The following is an 11,431-nucleotide window of genomic DNA, read 5'->3' on the forward strand; positions in this document are numbered from 1 at the left end:
TGTCGATTTCGATGCCTAAGAACGACAGCTTTGTTGTGGGGCCTATGGTTTTTGTTGGGCATAATGGGACTCCGAACCGTCGCGAGATGTTTGTGAATTTGTTAAGTAATGATTGGCATTGCTTTGAGACTTTGGGTCGGACGAATAGGAAGTCATCTAAGTAATGTGTGATGGACCTATTGCCGGTTTCGTACCTCAGCACCCATTCCAGGAAGGAACTGAATAGTTTGAAGCAATAACAAGATATTGAACAACCCATTGGGAGGCAAGTGTCGTAGAAGTAGTCATTGTCCACTTGGCATCCCAACAGGTGGTAGCAATCTGGGTGTACCGGTAGTAGGCGAAAGGTGGATTCTATGTCTGTTTTAGCGAGCAGAGTTCCGGGCCCTGCGTCGCTTATTAACATTACTGCTCTGTTGAATGACGCGTAGGAGACTGAGGAGTCTTCAGACGAAATACCGTCATTCACAGACTCTCCTTTTGGGTAAGATAAATGATGGATAAGCCGGAATGAACCTGTGTCTTTTTTGGGGATTATTACCAAAGGGGAAACTCTTAGGTTGCTGAATGGTGGTTTTGGGAAGGGGCCCGCTATTCTGCCTAGAGCTACTTCTTTTTGTATTTTTTGCCTAAGTATTTGGGGGTGCTCTCTTGATGATTTAAGGTTATTTGCAAAGGTAGGCGATTTATTAAGTTTGAAAGGGATGAAAAAAACATACGTGAAACCAAAACGTAACTTCCCCGCCGCATCTTTCTTAGGGTATTGGTCTAGCCAGGGGCCCATCGCGTTTACACTCACTGGGGTCCTTGGATTCTGACTGTGGGAGTTTAATTGATAATTTGTTTGCGGGACGAGAACATCTTGCCTCGGGGTGGGCTCCCCCGCAGGCTGAGCATTCATGTTTGTATCTGCATAAGGCGTAAAAACGACAGTGTCCCTTGTTATACTGCCAGCAGGCCCCTGGTCTACGTGCGACCACTGAATTTTGGCCAGATGTTGCCGGTTGTCCAGTAGCCATTGCTGGAAAGGGATGGTGTTTCTGTGACAGCATTAGTCGCAACCATACGTCTGTAGCTTTTACCCCCCAGCCTAGCTGTGGTTGCAGGGCCAACCGCCTCCGGAACTCTTCATCGTAGCGCCACCATGCTGAACCGCCGTGGGCTTTGTACGAGTTATACACCGTATCCTGGTATATGAATAGTCCTGAGCAGTGTTCCGGATGCTTTTGGCCCATAATGCAACCCTGCACAGAAAACGCTTGTAACCAGTTACTCATTGTCTTCGCGATCTTTTGTCTGTTTCTGTCGAATGGTCTGTCGGCTACCCTTCTTTCTTTGTCTATAGTATGTTGGTCCGTGGATACTAGTGACCAAATGTCGATGTAGTCATTATTCCATATTTTAATTCTGGTTTCCTCGTCTATGTGTGAACCCAATGGTTTAATCCCGCAAAAGAATGCGTCCTTGTGTGCGCTGGCTAAAGGTGGAGTTGTTTTTGTAGAATTATGTATTGCGCTTGGTGGCGCGGATAGTTGCTCGACTAGAGCCTTAAGGGCCGCTATTATGTTGGTGTTATTATTTCCCATTTCAGTGATACTTATATTGCACTCACCCATTCCTGCGGCTGGGGGAGGGACTCCGACTTGTGGAGGAACTCCGGTACCAGTCTCGATCGGGGTGAGCGGCGTGCCTCTGCTTGTAGACCTGCGTGAAACCGTTGCATCGTGCAGGCTGGAAGCTCTAGAGGGTGCCATTGTGTCGTTTCTGTCCCCTGGAGGAAAGGATCGTTGCAAGCGGTTATTGGGGCTTGACGATGCGCTCGACATCTCTGAAGCGGAAGATGGTGAGCGCCACCTTGAGGACCCCTCCTGTGGGATGCCGATCTCTGCTTTGTTTGTGATGACCGCTTCCTTCGCCAGTGACTTGTGTGCGATGGTGTTGACCTGTCGTTGGAGGAACTACGGCGAGTTCGCCTGGAGCGAGTACGCCTGGTGTCTCTCTGTCCGTGAGGGTGTATGGGGGGTTTTGCGCCGTTTACACGCGTTCCGCCAGGACATGTTGGTGCTATTTGTGGCTAGCTGGAGGGCGTCAGGGGAACATTAACTAATAAATTTTCAATCTGGTGCTGGGATGCTATGCGGTGTCAAGCCTGTGCGTCGCTGCGCTATTATAGGGGTATATGGAGGAGGCGAGGACGAGCGCTGAAGTGTTTAAGCTCCGCGTAGTGTCCATCAGGGGGGTGTTGATATTGAGAATGGGCGATAGATGGGCTGCGGTGATTACAGAGGCCGCAATGTCCCCTGGTTGTGTAATGTCATGTGTTCTGCTTTGGGTACTTTTTCTTTTATTTTTATTAGAGGGTTTTCTGCGGGGGACTGTTTGGTGGGGAGGCAGAGCACAGCTCCTGGCAGAGGATTCCTGTCCGGAGCTCTGCTCTGCCACAGTCCCTGCTGTATGTTGAGGGGACGGGGACTGATTAATATGTGGCCGGCAGCTACTTCTATGTGGCTGCGGTGTACTGTGCCTAAAGCGCTCTGGAGGGCGGGAGTGCCGGCTGGACCTCTGCTCTGCAGGGCGCCCATCGGCGGGATGCAGGACGGGTGTGTTCAGGGGGGTGGGGAACAACAGGCTCCGTGTTGTCTACAGAGCCGGCGGCGGGCATTAGCCCCGAATGCACTCTGCGCCCGCCGCCGACACCGAAGAAATCCCCCACTTATTTAATAACGCAGCGGAGCCCTGCGCCCGCTGTGAGTGAGGCACAGGGCCCAATGCCGCATCAGCTGCAGCCTCCTGCTCTGGCCTGCCGCATCCTGGGCTGGGGGGCGCGGCCTGCAGGGTCACGTGCAGTGGGCACGGACTCTGCACATGCGCAACGAGTGCTGCTGGCGCTCCAGCCACGCCCCCACCCGCACGCCTCTCCAGCCCGGAGGAGTCGCATGCCGGCGCTCGCCCGCCGAGCTGCCTCAGCTACCCGCTCCACTGCGCCGACACACGCCCACCGAGCCGCCTCAGCTACCCGCACCCCAGCTACCCACTCTCCTGCGCCAGCGCGCGCCCCCTGAGCCGCCGCAGCTGCCTGCTCCCCTGCGCCGGGGAGCGTGGCCTGATAAGAGTCGTGCAGCTGCGTGGCGGTGACGCCCGGGCGAGCATGAAAGACAGGGCCAGGCAGCGGCGGAAGCGCAGTCCCCTGTCCCAGAAGATCCGACCGCAGCATGTGGAGTGGGGTAAACCGCGTTACCGGCGGAACTTGACCCTGTTGAAGTGGGTGAGTGTGCCCAAGGGGTGAGGGGACTGGGTCTGGGGAACATGCTGTTCCCATAAGGGGTTGAGGGCCTGGGGCATGGTGATCTGGGGATTTAGAGCTGGGGCCAGGGGGATGAGCGCTGAGCCCAGACATGAGGGCCTGTAACCAGCGCTCGTCCCCCCGGCGCAAACCCAGCCCGGAGGGCATCAATTATTTGACCTGATCCTGAATTGTCCATAGCGACGTTCGACTCCGGGACCAACAGAGAAAGGAAGGAACGTGGAATGTCCCGGTGTTTATGTATCCATGAGACGGCTTGTGGCAGACGTCCCTTCCGCTTCATTGGACCCTTCGGGGACTTCAGGATCACTGGTCAGTGAGGGGCAGCGAAGGGGGATCACCAATCGCCATGGCCCGGGGAGGGGCCACCACAGTCAGAGACTCCTTCCTTATTTAGTATGGAGTCTACCAGGAATAGGACTGGATGTTCGACTCCATCTTTTTCTTGGGAAAACACAGCTCCCAAGTTGACCTCGGAGGCATCAGTCTGAGCCACGAACTTCTTGGTCAAGTCAAGCGCTACTAAGACTGGCTGTTTACATAGGGCAAGCTTCAACTCTGCTTCAGCGGACCAATTGGCCATCGATGTTTTCGTACCCTTAAGAAGATCAGTCAGGGGGGCGGCTATCCTGACGAAATTCAGGATAAATCGCCGATAATACCCCACAATTCCTAGAAACGCCTGGGCTTGCTTCTTGGAGTTCGGTTGCCGACAATTTCGGATAGCCTCCACCTTATTTACTTGCGGCTTTATTTCACCCCTTCCGATGATGCAGCCCAAGTATTTTGCCTCTACTTTCCCCATGGCGCACTTCTTTGGGTTTATCGTAAACCCTGCCTTCCTTACTGCATCCAGTACCGCCTAAACCTTCTGTAAATGCCTTCCCCAGTCTGGACTGAATATTACAATGTCATCCAGGTAAGCTGCAGCGTACTTCATGTGAGAGACTAGGATCCGGTCTATGGCCCTCTGGAAAGTAGCTGGGGCTCCCTGCAGACCGAACGGCATCTTGGTGTACTGAAATCACCCGTCAGGAGTAGAGAAGGCCATCTTCTTCTTGGCACTTGGGGACAAGAGAATCTGCCAGTACCCTTTCGTTAGGTCCAGGGTGGTGATATATCTGGCTGACCCTAGCCTCTCAATAAGCTCATCGACGCGAGGCATCGGATATGCGTTGAACTTTGACACTTCATTCAACTTCCTGTAGTCATTACAGAACTGCTCTTCTCCATCCAGCTTTGGCACCAGGACAATGGGACTGGACCAGCTGCTCTTTGACTCCTCAATGACCCCCAGGCTCAACATTCTCTTCACCTCTTTGGAGATCACCTTGCGGCGGGCTTCAGGAATCTGATACGGCCTTTGATTCACCCTCACATGTGGCTGTGTCAAGATTTCATGATCGACCACCTACGTACAACCTGGCAGCTCTGAAAACAGGTCCCGGTTCCGCTGAAGCAGCTCTCGGCACTGTTGCTTCTGGGCCAGTGATATTGTCTCTGCCACTGTGACATCCTCAACTCGGGCTTCAGGATGGGCCCCCAGGCACGTAACTTCCACCGGCTAACTGTCTCGCCAAGGTTTGAGCAGGTTAATGTGGTACACCTGATACTGCTTTCTTCTTTTTGGTTGGTGGACCTTGTAGTTGACGTCACTCAACTTTTCGACCACCTCATATGGCCCTTGCCCCTTGTCCAGGAATTTACAGTACAGACCAAAAGTTTGGACACACCTTCTCATTTAAAGATTTTCCTGTATTTTCATGACTATGGAAATTGTACATTCACACTGAAGGCATCAAAACTATGAATTAACACATGTGGAATTATATACTTAACAAAAAAGTGTGAAACAACTGAAAATATGTCTTATATTCTAGGTTCTTCAAAGTAGCCACCTTTTGCTTTGATGACTCTTTGCACACTCTTGGCATTCTCTTGATGAGCTTCAAGAGGTAGTCACCGGAAATGCTTTTCACTTCACAGGTGTGCCCTGTCAGGTTTACTAAGTGGGATTTCTTGCCTTATAAATGGGGTTAGGACCATCAGTTGTTTTGTGCAGAAGTCAGGAGGATACACAGCTGATAGTCCTACTGAATAGACTGTTAGAATTTGTATTATGGCAAGAAAAAAGCAGCTAAGTAAAGAAAAATGAGTGGCCATCATTACTTTAAGAAATGAAGGTCAGTCAGTCCGAATCATTGGGCAAACTTTGAAAGTGTCCCCAAGTGCAGTTGCAAAAACCATCAAGTGCTACAAAGAAACTGGCTCACATGAGGACCGCCACAGGAAAGGAAGATCAAGAGTCACCTCTGCTTCTGAGGATAAGTTTATGCGAGTAACCAGCCTCAGAAATCACAGGTTAACAGCAGCTCAGATTAGAGACCAGGTCAATGCCACACAGAGTTCTAGCAGCTGACACATCTCTACAACAACTGTTAAGAGGAGACTTTGTGCAGCAGGCCTTCGTGGTAAAATAGCTGCTAGGAAACCACTGCCAAGGACAGGCAACAAGCAGAAGAGACTTGTTTGGGCTAAAGAACACAAGGAATGGACATTAGACCAGTGGAAATCTGTGCTTTGGCTTGATGAGTCCAAATTTGAGATCTTTGGTTCCAACCACCGTGTCTTTGTGCGACGCAGAAAAGGTGAACGGATGGACTCTACATGCCTGGTTCCCACCGTGAAGCATGGAGGAGGAGGTGTGATGGTGTGGGGATGCTTTGCTGGTGACACTGTTGGGGATTTATTCAAAATTGAAGGCATACTGAACCAGCATGGCTACCACAGCATCTTGCAGTGGCATGCTATTCCATCCGGTTTGCGTTTAGTTGGACCATCATTTATTTTTCAACAGGACAATGACCCCAAACACACCTCCAGGCTGTGTAAGGGCTATTTGACCAAGGAGAAGAGTGATGGGGTGCTACGCCAGATGACCTGGCCTCCACAGTCACCAGACCTGAACCCAATCGAGATGGTTTGGGGTGAGCTGGACCGCCGAGTGAAGGCAAAAGGGCCAACAAGTGCTAAGCATCTCTCTGAACTCCTTCAAGATTGTTGGAAGACCATTTCTGGTGACTACCTCTTGAAGCTCATCAAGAGAATGCCAAGAGTGTGCAAAGCAGTCATCAAAGCAAAAGGTGGCTACTTTGAAGTACCTAGAAAATAAGACACATTTTCAGTTGTTTCACATTTTTTTGTTAAGTATATAATTCCACCTGTGTTAATTCATAGTTTTGATGCCTTCAGTGTGAATGTACAATTTTCATAGTCATGAAAATACTGAAAAATCTTTAAATGAGAAGGTGTGTCCAAACTTTTGGTCTGTACTGTACTCTCCACCAAGGAGATCAACAGCAGCACCCGGTCTCCAGGGCCAAACTGCCTCAGTCTCGCTGACCGATTGTAGACCCTTGCCTGGACCTCTTGTGCTTGAAGGAGGCTCTCTCTTACAATCGGGCATCACCCTAGCGATCCGGTCTTGAATCTGAGCCACATGCTTGATGACGCTCCGGTGGGGTGTTACCTCGGCTTCCCAGGTCTCTTTTGCAATGTCCAGTAGTCCCTGAGGGTGCCATCCATAAAGCAACTCGAAGGGTGAGAACCCCGTAGAGGCCTGGGGAACTTCCCTAATGGAGAATAGCAGGTAGGGGAGTAGGCAACCCCAGTGTCGGCCATTCTTCTACATGACCTTTTTAAGCATGGATTTTAGGATCTTTTTGAACCACACCACCAGGGCGTCCGTGTGCGGATGGTACACTGACGTCCTGAGTTGTGTAATCTGGAGAGCCTTACACAACTCCCTCATCACTTTCCACATGAAAGGAGTTCCCTGGTCTGTCAGGCTCTCCTTTGGCAGGCCCATCCAGGATAAGATATGCTCTAGTTCTCACGCTATACTCCGGGCAGGGGAATTTCTCAGTGGTATCGCCTCCGGGTACCGTGTCACGTAGTCCAGCACCACCAGGATGTATTGGTGACCCCTGGCGGACTTAACTAAGGGCCCTACAAGGTCCATACCAATTTGGTCAAACGGGAACCCTATAATGTGTAATTGGACCAGGGGACTACGGAAGTGGGATACGGGAGCAGTTAACTGACACTTAGGACAGGACCGACTATAGTTGACCATGTCCCGGTGACACCCAGGCGAGTAAAATCTTTGAAGGACCCGCTCTTGGGTTTTGTCTATGCCCAGATGCTCACCCAAGACATGAGAATGGGCTAGATTTAGTACCCTATGCCTATAGGGTCCTGGTACCAACAGCTGTTCTAACACTTCCCCTCTATGTTTAGTGACCCGATATAGCAAATCCTCATTAACTGAAACATAAGGAAGCCTGGTGTCAGCCTCCGGCTCTTGGGCAACCCCATTTATCACAGTCATATTGTCCCATGCCCTTTTTGACATAAGGTCCTCCATTTGATCAGTCCCAAAATTCCCCCCAGAAACTACCAACTCAGGAATCTCAACCTCTTGGGTCACCGTCTTGTCCTCGTCACCGGCAAGGACGCACAGGGGGAATTCTTTTGCCTCCGACTGTGATGAGGATTCAACATGGTGGAACCGTCTCTTGTCTGTGTCAGATGGTACTCCTGCTTTCCGCCATAAGTTCCAGAACAGGCTAAAGTCCTGCCCTATTATTACCGGGTATAGCAGGCCCTCAACCACCTTGACCTAATGGCACTCTGCCCCAGGTTAGTTGTTATTATCACATGGGCGATGGGGTAGTCCTTGGTGTCCCATGGATACAGCGGACGCCCACATACTTCCCTGGGATCAACTGGTAGGGGAGTGTGGCCTTTACCAGGGTTACCAAACTTCCTGAGTCCAGAAGTCCCGACACTAACACTCCATTTATGGTCACGGGACATGACTGTGGCACCTCATAGGGCTGATAGTCCACACTGCAGGCGGGGCAGGCATAGTATGAACAGTGTCTTCCGACGCTGCAGTCCATCTGCTTGGAGGACATAGGACAACGGGCGGCTATGTGTCCAGGACCGTGACACCTCGAGCAGATCAAGTCTTTCCCAGCGGCTTTTGGTCCAGCGGCTTTTGGTAGACCCTCGCAACCCCTTGGGACCTCGGAATCCCCCCAGTGGTGGCTCTAATACCCCTCTTTTGGGATTTGAGCTCCCTCTGGGTCCCCCAGTATGGGGATGCAGCATCTCCCAGCTTCCTTAGGGACCTCTCGACCACCTGGTACCTTTCTACGAGGCCGACCAGGTCGTCCGCATTCTGGGGATCTGCTTGCACAACCCAGGTCTGCACGGGCCCAGGGAAGGAGTGAATAAACCTGTCCATGTCAACACGCTCAACCATCTGGGCTGGAGTGGAGGACTCTGGCTGCAGCCACTTCGGTACAAGATGCAGAAGGTCGAACATTTGGGAGCGAGGGGGTTTATCACCATAATATGCCCAGTGGTGAACCCTTTGGGCTCTGACTAACATAGTCACTCCAGCACGTGCCAGTATCTCAGTTTTTAACTTTAAATATTCCTGGGCATCCTGTAAAGCTAGATCATAATAAGCCTTTTGGGGCTCACCAGTCAGATAGGGCACCAGCACCCCTGCCCACTGCTCCGGTGGAAGCTTCTCCCTCTCTGCCACCCTCTCAAACACAGTCAAGAAAGCTTCCACATCATCGCCCGGGGTCATTTTTTGCATGGCTCGTATGAGTCATCACCTGGAGTTGGGGTAGGGGCTGCCGGCCTCCCACGAACTGCCTCTGTGAGCAACTCCATCTGCTGTCGTTGAGCTGGTCTTGTTGGTGCAGTTGGCACCTGTGATGGATCGCTCACTCAGCTGCACATGATGGTAGACACAGGCATGCTGTCTCTTTAAAACGTCTGGTCAGTTTATTAAAATGCAGCATAAACCAACACTGAGTCCATAAAAGAAAACATGGCCCTTTGGGCAAAACAGGAAAATAAAGCAAAATGGTAACACAAAAGCACAGTCTTTGTGGTAGCAGGGATCCGCCTGCTTAGAGTTCAGCAACTCCATGTGGTTCAGGATAGCTCCACTCAAACAGATCTGGAGTTCCTCTTTCCAGACCTGCTGAACAACTAATGCTTCAGCAGGCCAAGTATTTAAACCCCAGACCACACCCTGAGGTGGAGATATGGAGAACAAACTCCCGCCCGCTCTTGGTTGTTCTCATAAAAACACGCCCTTTTACAAATGGACTTAACCCCGCTCAGCAAATAACATACTGTAGGAAACTTACCGGTTTTAATTCACTGACGCTAATAGCCTCAAGGAAACATATCTCCCCTCCAGCACTTTACCAGTGACTTTGACACACGCCGTTTTGGAGGCTGGCGCAGGAGACGATCCCATCATAACCACAGGTGATCCAGGTCATCAAGGCAAGGTCACCACTCCAAATCATTTGGATGGCGCCCTGTCCTCTTCTTTGACATTTTCAAGCACATCAGTGAGCTCTGAGGCCAGGTATACCATCATAGCAAGAGAGTAAAGACGTCCATACACATGAGATGGCAATCGAACATGTCCGATTATCTTGTACAAATATTTTTCAGATGAAGCCATTCATTTTCGATGTATAGCGAACAAAAATATTTGATAATCGGTGGGACGGAACTTAAGAAATACGTTCCCGCTCCCATTTACCTTTTCATTCAATAAGCCAGACCAGTCCTGAAAAACAATGTCTATTTTATATTCGGCCAAACTGGTGAACGGGGGGGTTACAGGTTATACATTCTCTTTCTCCATCTTCCACACAATACACCTGCTCCATTCTCATAGTTACAGTCTGTACTTTGTTCCCGGCAACAGGTACCGTAGGGGACACGGGGAGATGTTTTAATTGACTGCGTTTTCTTAGGAGTAGGGTCATACGGGTCCACGTGTAACGCTATGATGGCAGTACCCGGACTCTTTAGCTATATCAGTCCCAGGGGTCGCTCATTGAGACTAAGCTCCCTGTTCTAGTACTCACAGCAGGGTGCTACCTTTTTCTAAGGTCCCCCTTTTCCGCTGGACCATACTTTTCCTGGACTTATAAGCTTTACTTTTTTGCAGGGGTCCCAAGTTGCTTGTGGTGTTCTGCCGCCTCTGTAACTAGCTTCTTTCCATGCTGAGTCTTGTAGTTCCACCCCCATTTAACCTGTCCTCCGACTGTCACCTCCTCTTCAGCACACAGCTTACTCCAAACTCTGCTATTTCAACACTACTCTGACTAATTACTTCTTAGATCCCTATAGCCATCCCACTGGTTCCCCCTGTAGGGCCGCCCACCCCCTCTCACTGGGGATGGCCTTGAGGCTAACCCTCCAGGAACCTGACACACACACCGGCCATAAGGATAAAATACACTCTTTATATAACATAGGCAAAAATGTAATCACACACAATAAACTTCTGAAAACTTGCCTCGACGTCTTTTTGAGGGGGACGGAACTCATGCCCACCCTCTCACAAGGACTGAATTTATTAAGAAAGCAGACGAATATTCAGCCATAATTCATGTGTATTTGTGCAAGGTAAAAAACATTGTAAAAAAATAAATAATTTGCTGAAAGCTACAGTATATGATGTCTTGTAGTCTTCACATATGTCCTGTTGCCTGAGTAGGTGGAACTTAAAGGGGTTGTTTGGCCTTGGAGTACACTCTATGTGACTGCAGACTTGTGAATCTTCACTGCGCACTGTGAGGATTCTCTAGTGTCGGGATCGGAGATCGTGACACCGCAAGTATGTGATTAGTAAACATGTGGTTACATGCCAACTAGATGTGTGCGGCCTCACTCAAAACAAGTGTATTGAGTGAGATTGGACATGTCTAGTTGGAATGTGGTAGGAAGTAAGGAGCTCTCATACTTACGATCACATAACTGCCCGCTCCCGACACCGGCACTGATTGCAGACTTTAAGGCCACTCTACTCTACGGCTAGACAACCCCTTTAAACAAGTGTATGTAAGGCCATGTTCACACGTTCAGTATTTGGTCAGTATTTTACATCAGTATTTGTAAGCCAAAACCAGGAGTGGGTGATAAATACAGAAGTGGTGCACGTGTTTCTATTATACTTTTCCTCTGATTGTTACACTCCTGATTTTGGCTTACAAACACTTTCAGAAAATATTAAAA

This window comes from Phyllobates terribilis, unplaced genomic scaffold (assembly GCF_046119375.1).
Source record: "Phyllobates terribilis strain yellow unplaced genomic scaffold, ASM4611937v1 Scaffold_5__5_contigs__length_657084704, whole genome shotgun sequence".
Classification (NCBI taxonomy): Eukaryota; Metazoa; Chordata; class Amphibia; order Anura; family Dendrobatidae; genus Phyllobates; species Phyllobates terribilis.